Raw genomic sequence first — 10,746 nt, forward strand, 5'->3', positions numbered from 1 at the left:
TGTGTGTGTGTGTGTGTGTGTGTAAAGAAAATTAGAGTATTTACATCTACACATTATAGTATAATTAGTATATTTACTTTCACACGTAAATGTGGTTGTTTAGCGTCGGCTCAGCCCTGCTTCCAGACATCCAAGCTCACGGAGTTTCCAGTTGTTACCGTTAAGATCGCCTCCTTTATCAAATGTGCTCTTCAAGGTTTGAATGAAAGGTTTTGCTGCTATTTCTAGCCCTCTGCTTTCCTCGTCACACGTATTTTAGGTAGTAGAATGGTAGGTAAGTAAATTATGTAGAGAGGGCGGGAAAGAGGTGGACAGGTAGAGAGAGACAGTATGCTTTATATGTCTATACATAACGTAGGTTTGTGTGCAAACTCTCACATGCATGGTAATGTGCTTACGTTAGAATGAGTACTAATGCATGGGAAGCATGTGTAATTCCTGCAGCCATTGTAGGCATATCAAATATAGTCGGTCATCTGGAGATCACCAAGCAGACAGGAAGACATACATGCGAAGGTGGAGACGGTGAAGATGGCAGAAACTAGATTTTTTTTTTTAATTAAACCGCAGCCAACCTACTTAGCTACCTACAAATCTTGCCTCAAACCAGTCAAGGCTGACGAGAGAAAAACCAATTTATAAACTGGCTATTTATTTACTTATTTACCGTTTGATCAGGTCAATGACCAAATGTATAAAGAAGGGGAAGAACAGAGAAAGGGCGAGTTGTAGGGTAATTCTAAAAATGAGTTGTTTTTTTTAACTGCTTGATGTTACCTGTTCGAATGTGAAAGTTATACTCCAGTGAATCAGTACAGTTATTAAATAGTATCTGCTAATTATTCTACTTCTCACCTTTTTGAGAACTGATAAAGTAAACGCAAGTAGGATTTGATCCCAGAACGTCGAGGGCCGAAAGTAGATTGACTCTACTCATATGTCGATAATGCCTCTACGTGTCGCCTGACTTGCTAGAAATAACGGTCAAATCTTGTTCAAATTACACCCTACTGTCTTAAATAAAAAGGATACGTTGGATAACAAAGCTGTATATACACTGTCTTAAATAAATTAACTGGGTTGTCACGACTGGAATGGTCTTGATCATAATCGGCCTGAAGTTTAAACAAGAATAGCAGGTCGAAATCTCAGATCTATTCGCAGAATATTCTAGCAAATAGCAAAAGAAATACATATTGAATACATTTATGCTGCATTTTTAATTTTCTTTTCATAATGAAAATATAATTAACAATTGCATACAAAATGTCATGATACACTTCAAATGCAAGCTGTATTATATGTATTTACACATTAGAATTAATATTTATGTTCCTGGGAAATAATGTCTCTGTAGCAATAATAGAATTAAAACGATCTTTAAAAAGATGTAAACACCACTAACATGCAAATCAAGAGATTTTTGTACGATTTATAATATAATACTTATGGTTTGAAAGCATTGTGTGAAAAAGAAAGAGTTAAGATTACACTTAACAAAACTTTTTACTCTCCACTTTTACTTTTCATTGCAGAAAGCAAAGAAATTGTACAAATTGCAATGTACAAAATTGTTTCTGATTTGGTGATTGGATTTTAAAAATCAATTTCAAACTTTGCATGTTTTGAAAAGTTAAGATTTTAAGTAGTTAAACAATTCAGAAAAAAATAAAAGAAAAATGCTTAGTTAATTAAACTTCCGTTTAACAAAATTATACTACATCTCTTTTTAAGTAGCTTAAAATCCATATTAATGTAAGAGCTACCGTATCGGATCGGTTTGAGCGATGAGTTAACTGATCTGGCGCATCTCATAGGTTCCCAAAATAGAGAAGACAGCCGACTCCAACTTAAAAAAAAAAGAAGTAAAAACAGTCCCTCATTGGAAGAAACATTCAGAACCTATTTTAGATTTCAAATCATGAACACAGGTATTAATTTACAGCTACTTTTGACAATTGGAAAAGGAGTGTTTTCTCACATTCAATCCCACGTCGAGAAGTTGTCGGGATGGGTTACTAAACACTATTGCAGTAATATTATAAATAATCTCTTTATAACTGCATAATAGCTACAATATGGAGTTAAACCGTCAGGTTAAGCGTAAACAATGCATCATTACAGTCTACCTTACTCCCTAAACATACTCATACAACACCTACATACATACGAGCCAATGAAGGTAATTAAACACCAGCAATTTCCAACCTGAGGTTTGCAGAACCTTGGCGGTAGTGGGCGGGGCGGGGGTCACAAAAGTAACACAAGCGAATTGTGAACTGAGGGCGAAATTTTAAAAGGTTGCAGTACAAAATGTATAACAACGTTACATATCTCTTACAAGCACTTGACTTAATCGTTTGCCCGGTTTAACAACATCACCTAGGATCTTGGATGCCTTTAGCAGAGTCCGTTCTATTGGTAAGATACAGGCCAAGTTTCCGTTTCTGAAGATTCCTTCCTTTCTTCCCCTCTCTCCCTCTCACCAGTCTCGGAGGCCCTGCCAATGGAGCATAGCTACCCATTCTCTCCCGGATAAGCGATGAAAACAAAACAGAAATGAAACTAGGAAAACCGAGTGTAGATTGGTTTTAATAAAACAGTTTATTGAGGTAAGACAGACTTTTCAAATGCTTTTGGTCTGCGGCAAAATTTAATTTAAATAAAAAGGGGTTCTTTTGTGACAGATCAAGGCTAGAACGCCTTTTGTCATAGGACCTCTTGATCAAGAATGAAATAAAATAAACCCCCACCACCACATACACACAAGTAGTAGTAGTAGTAGTAGTTAAGCACAATATTTCAAATTTGGGGGAGTGGGGTTTAAGCTGAATTATATGGGGTCCAGTACTTGAATGGATCCTCTATTTTATCGATCACGAAAGGATGAAAATTGAAACCAGAACGTAAAAGAGTCGTAAGTACCAGCAAGGCTTGTTGTCCGACGCTCCACTGATTATCACTGCAACGCCCTCGGCAGTTGTAAATGTTAGTAATCGTTAATCACCATCTCAGAGAGAATGGTTTATTTTAGCGTCCGACAACAAGAGGTACACCACAAGAGGAGGGAGAAACCTCCTTTAAGTCACACCCTATTGTCTTAAAAAAAGGGAGACGGTGAGCTTGAAATAAAGTGACGTGATGGTCACGAAGCTGGAACGTCTGTGATCATAAGTTTGTCTATTTGATCAGGGTTGACCCGGAGATAAACAACAATGACGAGCTAATGCGAGATCCACTACACAGTCGCTCAGCATGCTAGAAATAGCAGCAAAATACCTCGCAAATCATACCCTACCGTCTCAAAAAGGGGTGCGTTTGGATAATGTAGTTCCTGACATATAAAACGAAGGGATGGCCACATATGGAACCTCTGAGTGAAAATTTACTGGATCGGGACTGATATAGAGTTAAACTCCCTTCTATCACTAGACCCATGCAGTGTTTCGTTTGTTTAACTGTTAGGCAGATGAATTTCTGCTAGGGAAATCATTCTTAAATACCAGTTATATACCAAGGAACAGTTTCAGATGTGCCCTAAAATACGTTGCATTGTGCCAATACTATAAGCCACTGTTATTACAAACCAATCAGTGGGCTTTTAAGTGGTCTCTCGACCTGTTAGAAATAGCAGCCAAATTACCCTAAAATTGCACTTTATCGACATAGAAAATGATACATTAGCTCATGTATAACAGGGTTCCCTTAAAATAAGAAAAAGATAGGATGATTACGGCTGAAATGCCTTTCCTTATAATCATTCTCAATCAGGACTAAAACCCCACAGACATTACTATTCTTTACTAACATTACCAATGTTTAGCAATCAGTGGATTGGCAGAATCGGTAAAAAGACGGGTAAAATGCAGGTAGTTGATTACGTATGTAACCGTAAGCTCTGAGTTCGAATCCGGTCTGGATCGACTTTACCTTCATAAATTCTAGAGTAGACAAAATAAAAGTAGTATCAAGTTCTTATGTAGCGACACAATCCAACGCCTGGTTTAGCCCTGCCACCTGGCCCTTAGATGCCTTTAGTGGAGTCTTCACTATGGCAAACATCCGAACCAGATACCCGAGCTAAGGACAACTTCGTCTCTCACTTTCCCTCCCTCCCTCCTACCAGTCCCGAGACCTTAAAAAGAGTCATGGACGATGCCCTTCCTCTTCAGAATAAACCATAAAAAAAAGAATTTTTAAAAATCAACCGCTTTCTCTCTCTCTCTCCTCAAATGTGTGGCCATCTCTCGATTTCTGTAACCATGAGAATGGAAGAAAGAAAATATGCAAACTATAAAATGAATCGTGGTAATTTAGTTTCTTTCTTCTATGTTCCGAGTTCAATTCCTGCCGGAGTCGATGTTGAGTTCCTTCCAAATTAAAACCCAACACCAAAGTAATAAATAAATAAACAAATCTTAAAACACCGGGCACGAAAATGAGTCGATTCGATCGGTTACACATTTCGCCCATAAATTTGTGGTTTTTCTATTACTGTCGACTTTGATCTTCATCTATCCGAGTAGGAAATCGATAAAACAAACAATCAAATAGTGCAGATCGAATTAATCGACTATACCCTTTCCGCTAAAGTTTGCGGCTTTGTGCTTCATGTTCGATGACGACGATAACGTTCATCATCATCATCGCCATGGTCATGATGAGCAGTGGGTTCTGGAAATTCGGAAGTGGCGGGCAAAATTCTGCCCTTTTAATAAAGTTATGCCCCTTTACATTCCGAGTTCGAATTCTATCACAATTCACTTTGTTTTATTGATCCGGAAAAGAAGAAAAGGCAAACATCAACGAAGTACCCAGGTCGATCTGATCGATTGTACTTGTTGCCCTAAATATTTGGAGACTTTGCCTCCGTTATAAATCATCATCATCGGTAAATGATGGAATTCTCCCCAACCCTTACCTAATCACTTTCGTATGGAGTCGACGACGAAGATGACAAAACGACGATAGTAAGATTGTGTGTGTATGTGTCGCGCGGGGAGGGGTAGATTTGTGTTGTATACAATAACGGACTAAAAAACAAAACAGATGTAAAAAAACATAAAGATAACCAAGCAAATATACAATATATTCATTTTTCTTTCATTCAAGAAAACGAGTAAACGAGGACTACCTACCACGAGGAGGAACATGCCTGTCTTGTGGACAGATCCTTGGTGGCTTTTACATCTCCAGGGAGAAGGTGGTGGGGAAACGAAGCCGAATCATAAGTGAGAGAAGAGGAGAGAAAGAGGAGAGAGATAGACAGACAGACATAAATACAGTGTGTGTGAGAGAGAGAGAGAGAGAGAGAGAGAGAGAGAGAGATGAACAATAACAGTAAAACTATGGCAATCAGGTGCTCTTAGCAAATGTTTCCGTTGACAGAAATACGAAAGCACATGCAGATTTATACATACACACCTGCACGCACATGTAGCATGTATACACACACTTGGGTGCATACGAACATACACATGCAGAGTTAGCAGAGGCAATAAAAGAGGAAATGAAATGATACGGAGAGCGGCTTTAGTGGACGTCACGAGATACACACGATGGAAGGTGCACTGCATTAATCACGCACTTATCTTTGGCGTCTTGGAGATGTCACCAAACAAGAGAGAGAGAGAGAGAGAGAGAGAGAGAGAGATAGAGAGAAGAAACAGAGAGAGGGGGGTATCTTAGCAGTAGCAAAACCACCATTTGACAATGACAAGCAAGTGCGTGTGTGTTTGTAAGCGAGTGGAAGACAAGCGACAGAAAGATATGTAATATAGCCAGCAGGAAGAATAACGGCACCAGTTCACCACCACCACCACCACCACCACGTACGTAGATAAACACACACACACAGATAATAACACGTACACACATGTCGCACACATGTACATAGTATGCAGACACACACAAGCATGCTTAGAGTTAATGACACACACACACACACACACCAGAAGTGACACACTTCCGCACTTAAGTCGTGCGGACAGAGGACCAAACTGGCTGACTGCTTCTCTAAGCGATTGGTTATTAGTTTGGTGAGGAGACGAGGAGAGTCTGCCCTGATCGAGCAGACAAACCTCTAATGAGCAAAGGCATTCTAACCGTGACCATTCCATTTTGTCTTTCTCCGAGGACCACATTATCCAACGCGTTCTTCTTTGCATGATTTCAGTGTGGTCTTGGCTACTATTTTTAGCAGGTCGAGCGGCCATGTAGAAACCCATTTAGGAATCGATTTGTTACAGAGACAAAATAGTGTGTGTGCGTGCGTGCGCGTACAGACAGCTCTCTTAATGAAGAGACGTTATGGGAAGTGGTCGATAATCAAGAATCGAAACAAGTGGTTAGGATGTTCGTCTTATGATCAGAAGGTGGTAGGTTCAGTTCTTGGAGCAAGCAGTGTGTTGTGTCCCTGTGCAAAGCACTTCATTTAACACTGCTCCTGTATAAATAGATGAAAATGAGTATCAACCGAATGCTGGTGTAGCTCTATCCCCCCCTCTCTCTCTCTCCGCAGCTGTCACACCCAGGATGCTCCACTGGGTCAAAGGTAGGAGGACCGAAAGGATGTCTACGTCTACACACGACCAAGGTTTTCCTCCAAGCTGTGTGCTTGTGCGCGTACACACTTTTTACAAATAGCGCACAAAGTAAAAAATGTGCGCACACAAGATTCTCAAAATGAAATCGACTTTTTTTTTAATTGAAGAAATCAATCATATAATTTCATAAATACACATCGACTGAGGTGTGTCGATACGGTATTTGAGAGATGGTTACCTGCGTGAATATTTTTCTTTTATCTTTTACTTGTTCCAGTTATTGGACTGCGTCCATGCTGGAGCATCACTTTGAAGGGTTTACTCAAAGAAATCGACCCCAGTACTTATTTTGGTAAATTCTTGTACGTCTGGTATTTATTCTATCGGTTTCTCATTTGCCTAACTGCTAAGTTACGGGGACGTAAAAAAAAAATTAACACTGGTTGTTAAGTTGTGGAAGGTGGGAGCAAACACAGATACAAAGACACCCACACACAGAAACGATGGGCTTCTACACAGTTTCCATCTACCAAATTCACTCACAAGACTTTGGTCGGCCCAGGGCTATAGAAGGCACCTGCAATGAGATTGAACCCAAAACGACATGGTTGGGAAGCAGACACACAAAGGGCTTCCACACAGTTGCCATCAACCAAATTCACTCACAAGGCTTTGGTCATCTCGGGTCTTTGGCAGAAGCCACTTACCACCAAAGGTGCAACAGAATGGAACGGAAGCGAAAACCACATGATTGCAAAGCAATCTTCTTAATCACTCAGCCATGACTGAGTCTGCACAGATTTTGTAGAAACAAACCAATATCTGCACACAGGTACATAACCACACACACACACTAATGAGCATGGCTACAAAACCCTAACAACTAGGTCATGCCTTCATATGCATCCATCCATGCTGAACAAATTGACTCCAGGACTTATTTCTTTTTTTAAAATCTGGTTGATCTCTGTTGCCAAAACACTGAGTTATGCAGACATAAACAAACTAACACTGGTTGTCAAGTGTTCTGGGGGTGGGGACGGACGGGGACACACACACACACAGTTTTCATCTCCCAAATCCACTCACAGGACATTGGTCAGTACCAGGGCTGTAGTAGAAGACACTTGCCCAAGGTGTCACACAGTAGGATTGAACCTGAAACCACACAGTTGCAACACGAGCTTCTTGACCAAACAGCCATGTCTGCAAAGAAATAAGGCTCTTCCTGCTGACTATTGTTTCATATTTCATTTGTTACTGTTGAGGTGAGAATGTCTGAAACAAGGTCAGCCATTGCATGAATAATGTTTGGTATAAAATGCCAGTCACTCTCTTCAATTAGTTGAAGACATTGATTTATGCACATGACAATATTCTAAAGCAGACCTTTCACAAACGGTAACGACCATAACAATACATTTGCTTTCACAATACAACAACAGCAGAATCTCCTCAAACACAATAATGCCAAACCAAAAGTAGATTCGGCCAATATTCGATACTATGCAACTAACCCTTTAAAAGAAAAGGAAAAAAGATAAAATAAAGAAAGAAGGAAACAAAGATTGGAAACGGAATTGGCTGCAGAATTCATGCTTATTGTTGCTTTCCCATCTTTTTAATGAAATATTGATTTTCTTTTATTGTTGTTTTTACCAAGTACAGAACCATAAGTATTTAAGGAATAGGAAACTGAATGTTGTATCATTAATGCCACTTTCAACAGAGTTAGGAGCATAGATGATAGGAATTAGTTTCAGACAAATCTGGATTTCTGAATTGACTTGTAAAGGAATTACGTTTCTGCTGTCTGTCTGTCTGTCTGTCTGACTACTGTAAAAACACAGCAACTGCATAGAACATACCAGATGGTCATTTTTCCTCTCACATAATGGTCCCTAACTAGTGGGTTGTGGTCCAGCACTAGGTCATGGGTCATTTGGTACTGAGCCACACAAAAAGAATAAATTCTTTAATTTTGAGTTGTACTATCATCATAATCATTATCATCACTATTTAACATCCATTTGTCCATGCTGGCATGGGTTGGACAGTTTCACCAGGAGTGATAAGCTGAGGGGCTGCACTAGACTCCAGTCTGGTATGGTCTGCTACAGCTGGATGCCCTTCCTAATGTCAACCACTCCAAGCGCATAATGGGTGCTTTTATGTGCCACCAACACAGGTGCCATTTGCATGACACCAGTATCTGTCACAATTACAGTTTCACTTGGCTTGATGAGTCTTCCTTCTCAAGCATGGAATATTGCCAAAGGCCTCAGTCATTTGTCATTGCCTCCATGAGGCCCAGCGCTCAAAAGGAGCTTTTTACACGTCACCAGCACATAAAAAGTTAAAGGGTAAAGATGCCCTTCAGTTATGAATAACCATGTGATTGCAACCTAGAAAGTTCTCCTCCAAGACACAAGTCTGGGCAAATTTGTGTATGGAAGACCAGCAGTCGCCCATGCATACCAGCCCCCCCTCCTCCACAAAACCAATATTATCCACGGAAAAGGCAAAGGCCAATACAATTTGGCACCAGTGACATCACAACTCATTTCTACGGTTCAGTGAACTGGAGCAATGTGAAACAAAGTGTCTTGCTCAAGGACACAACACACACCTTAATCTGGGAATCAAACTCACTACCTCATGATTGTGAGCCCAAAGCTCTCACCACTGAGCCATGTATTTGATATATATATATATATATATATATATATATATATATATTACAATGTAATTATGGTAGAAATAAATGGCATAATACGGAATGTAATAACTACATTTGCATTATATAAGTAACAAATTATATACATACTTGGCGACCTTGCCAGTGCTGGTGCCACATAAAAAGCACCCAGTCCACACTGTTAAGTGGCTGGTGTTTGGAAGGACATCCAGCTGTAAAAATCATGCCAAAACTAACCTGGCCTGTGCTGGTGTCACGTAAAAAGCACTGAGTATACTCTGCAGAGTGGTTGGTGTTAGAAAGGCATCCAGTCGTAAAAACCCTACCAACTGTACAACCCATGCATGCATGGAAGGTAGACATTAGACGATGATGATATGGACTTTGTGTTTTGTTATGTGGTGATCCACTGGTGCATGGAAAAATTGTCTTGCCTGGAACCAGTCCACGGTGCAAAAAAGGCTGGAGCCAAGGATCTACTAAATATTTGGTAAGGTTTTGTCTAGGACAAAAAAGTTTTCTACCTGTCTTCTTTCAGTTTCTGTCAACCAAATCCACGCACAGGGCTTTGATAAACCCAAAGCCATAGAAGAAGACACTCGTAAAACACTTGCCCAAGGTGCCATGCAGTAGGACTGAACTAGAACAAGGCTGTTGGCAAGCAAACTCTTTACCACAGAGCCATACCTGCACCTGTGTGCACATGCATATACATATATATACATACATTGACATAAAGAGAACATCTATACTGATCTATTGAGAAATCTGCAGTTATTCTATCCAGATTACAAGTTCAGGTTTATACCTGTAATTATTGGGGCCCTGGGATATGTAACACACTGCCTAAATTCCAATCTTGAGAAATTAGGCTTCTGAAAACCAGAAAGGAGAAAGCTAATTCAAAGACTACAGATCCAATCCATCACCGGAACTGTAAAAATCTGTAAAACTTTACAGAAGTTTATCATTTAAATATATATGAGCATGTCTAGATATGCAACTATATGCATGACAATACATGCATAAAACATACAAATCTGCACATATACATACAAACAAACAAAAATACCCTGTTGTTGAAGGTGAAATTCCAATGAAGGAGCCTTGGATCTAGGTTAGAAACCGGTTCTTCTTCTATTGACAAGAAATCTTGAAATTAAACTGAATAATGACATACATACATTGACATGAAATCTAGATGGAAGGTTTTAATTCAGATCACTTTAAAACCAGAAGTTTGTCTCAAAACTAGAGATAAAAGATCAGAGGTTTTCATAAATGTATCATCATCATCATCATCATCATCGTCATCATCATCGTTTAACGTCCGCTTTCCATGCTAGCATGGGTTGGACGATTTGACTGAGGACTGGTGAAACCGGATGGCAACACCAGGCTCCAGTCTGATTTGGCAGAGTTTCTACAGCTGGATGCCCTTCCTAACGCCAACCACTCAGAGAGTGTAGTGGGTGCTTTTACGTGTCACCCGCACGAAAACGG

At 39.8% G+C, this 10,746-nt stretch overlaps 1 protein-coding gene across 5 annotated transcripts in view; it reads right to left on the reverse strand.

Annotated features, from left to right (window-relative positions):
* LOC106868582 (protein PALS1) overlaps positions 1–10,746 on the reverse strand; it is a 253,072-nt gene that overhangs the window by 52,975 nt on the left and 189,351 nt on the right. Inside the window, exon 1 of one of the 5 annotated variants that reach the window (XM_014913912.2) lies at positions 5,139–5,260. The exons of 3 other annotated variants lie outside the window; for them this stretch is intronic. The gene's annotated coding sequence lies outside the window, so the exon portion shown is untranslated. Of the gene's footprint in view, positions 1–77; positions 274–5,138; positions 5,261–10,746 lie in introns of those variants that run through there. One more of the 5 variants, XM_014913913.2, reaches the window with a different exon arrangement.

This window comes from Octopus bimaculoides, chromosome 11 (genome assembly GCF_001194135.2).
Source record: "Octopus bimaculoides isolate UCB-OBI-ISO-001 chromosome 11, ASM119413v2, whole genome shotgun sequence".
NCBI classification, from domain to species: Eukaryota; Metazoa; Mollusca; class Cephalopoda; order Octopoda; family Octopodidae; genus Octopus; species Octopus bimaculoides.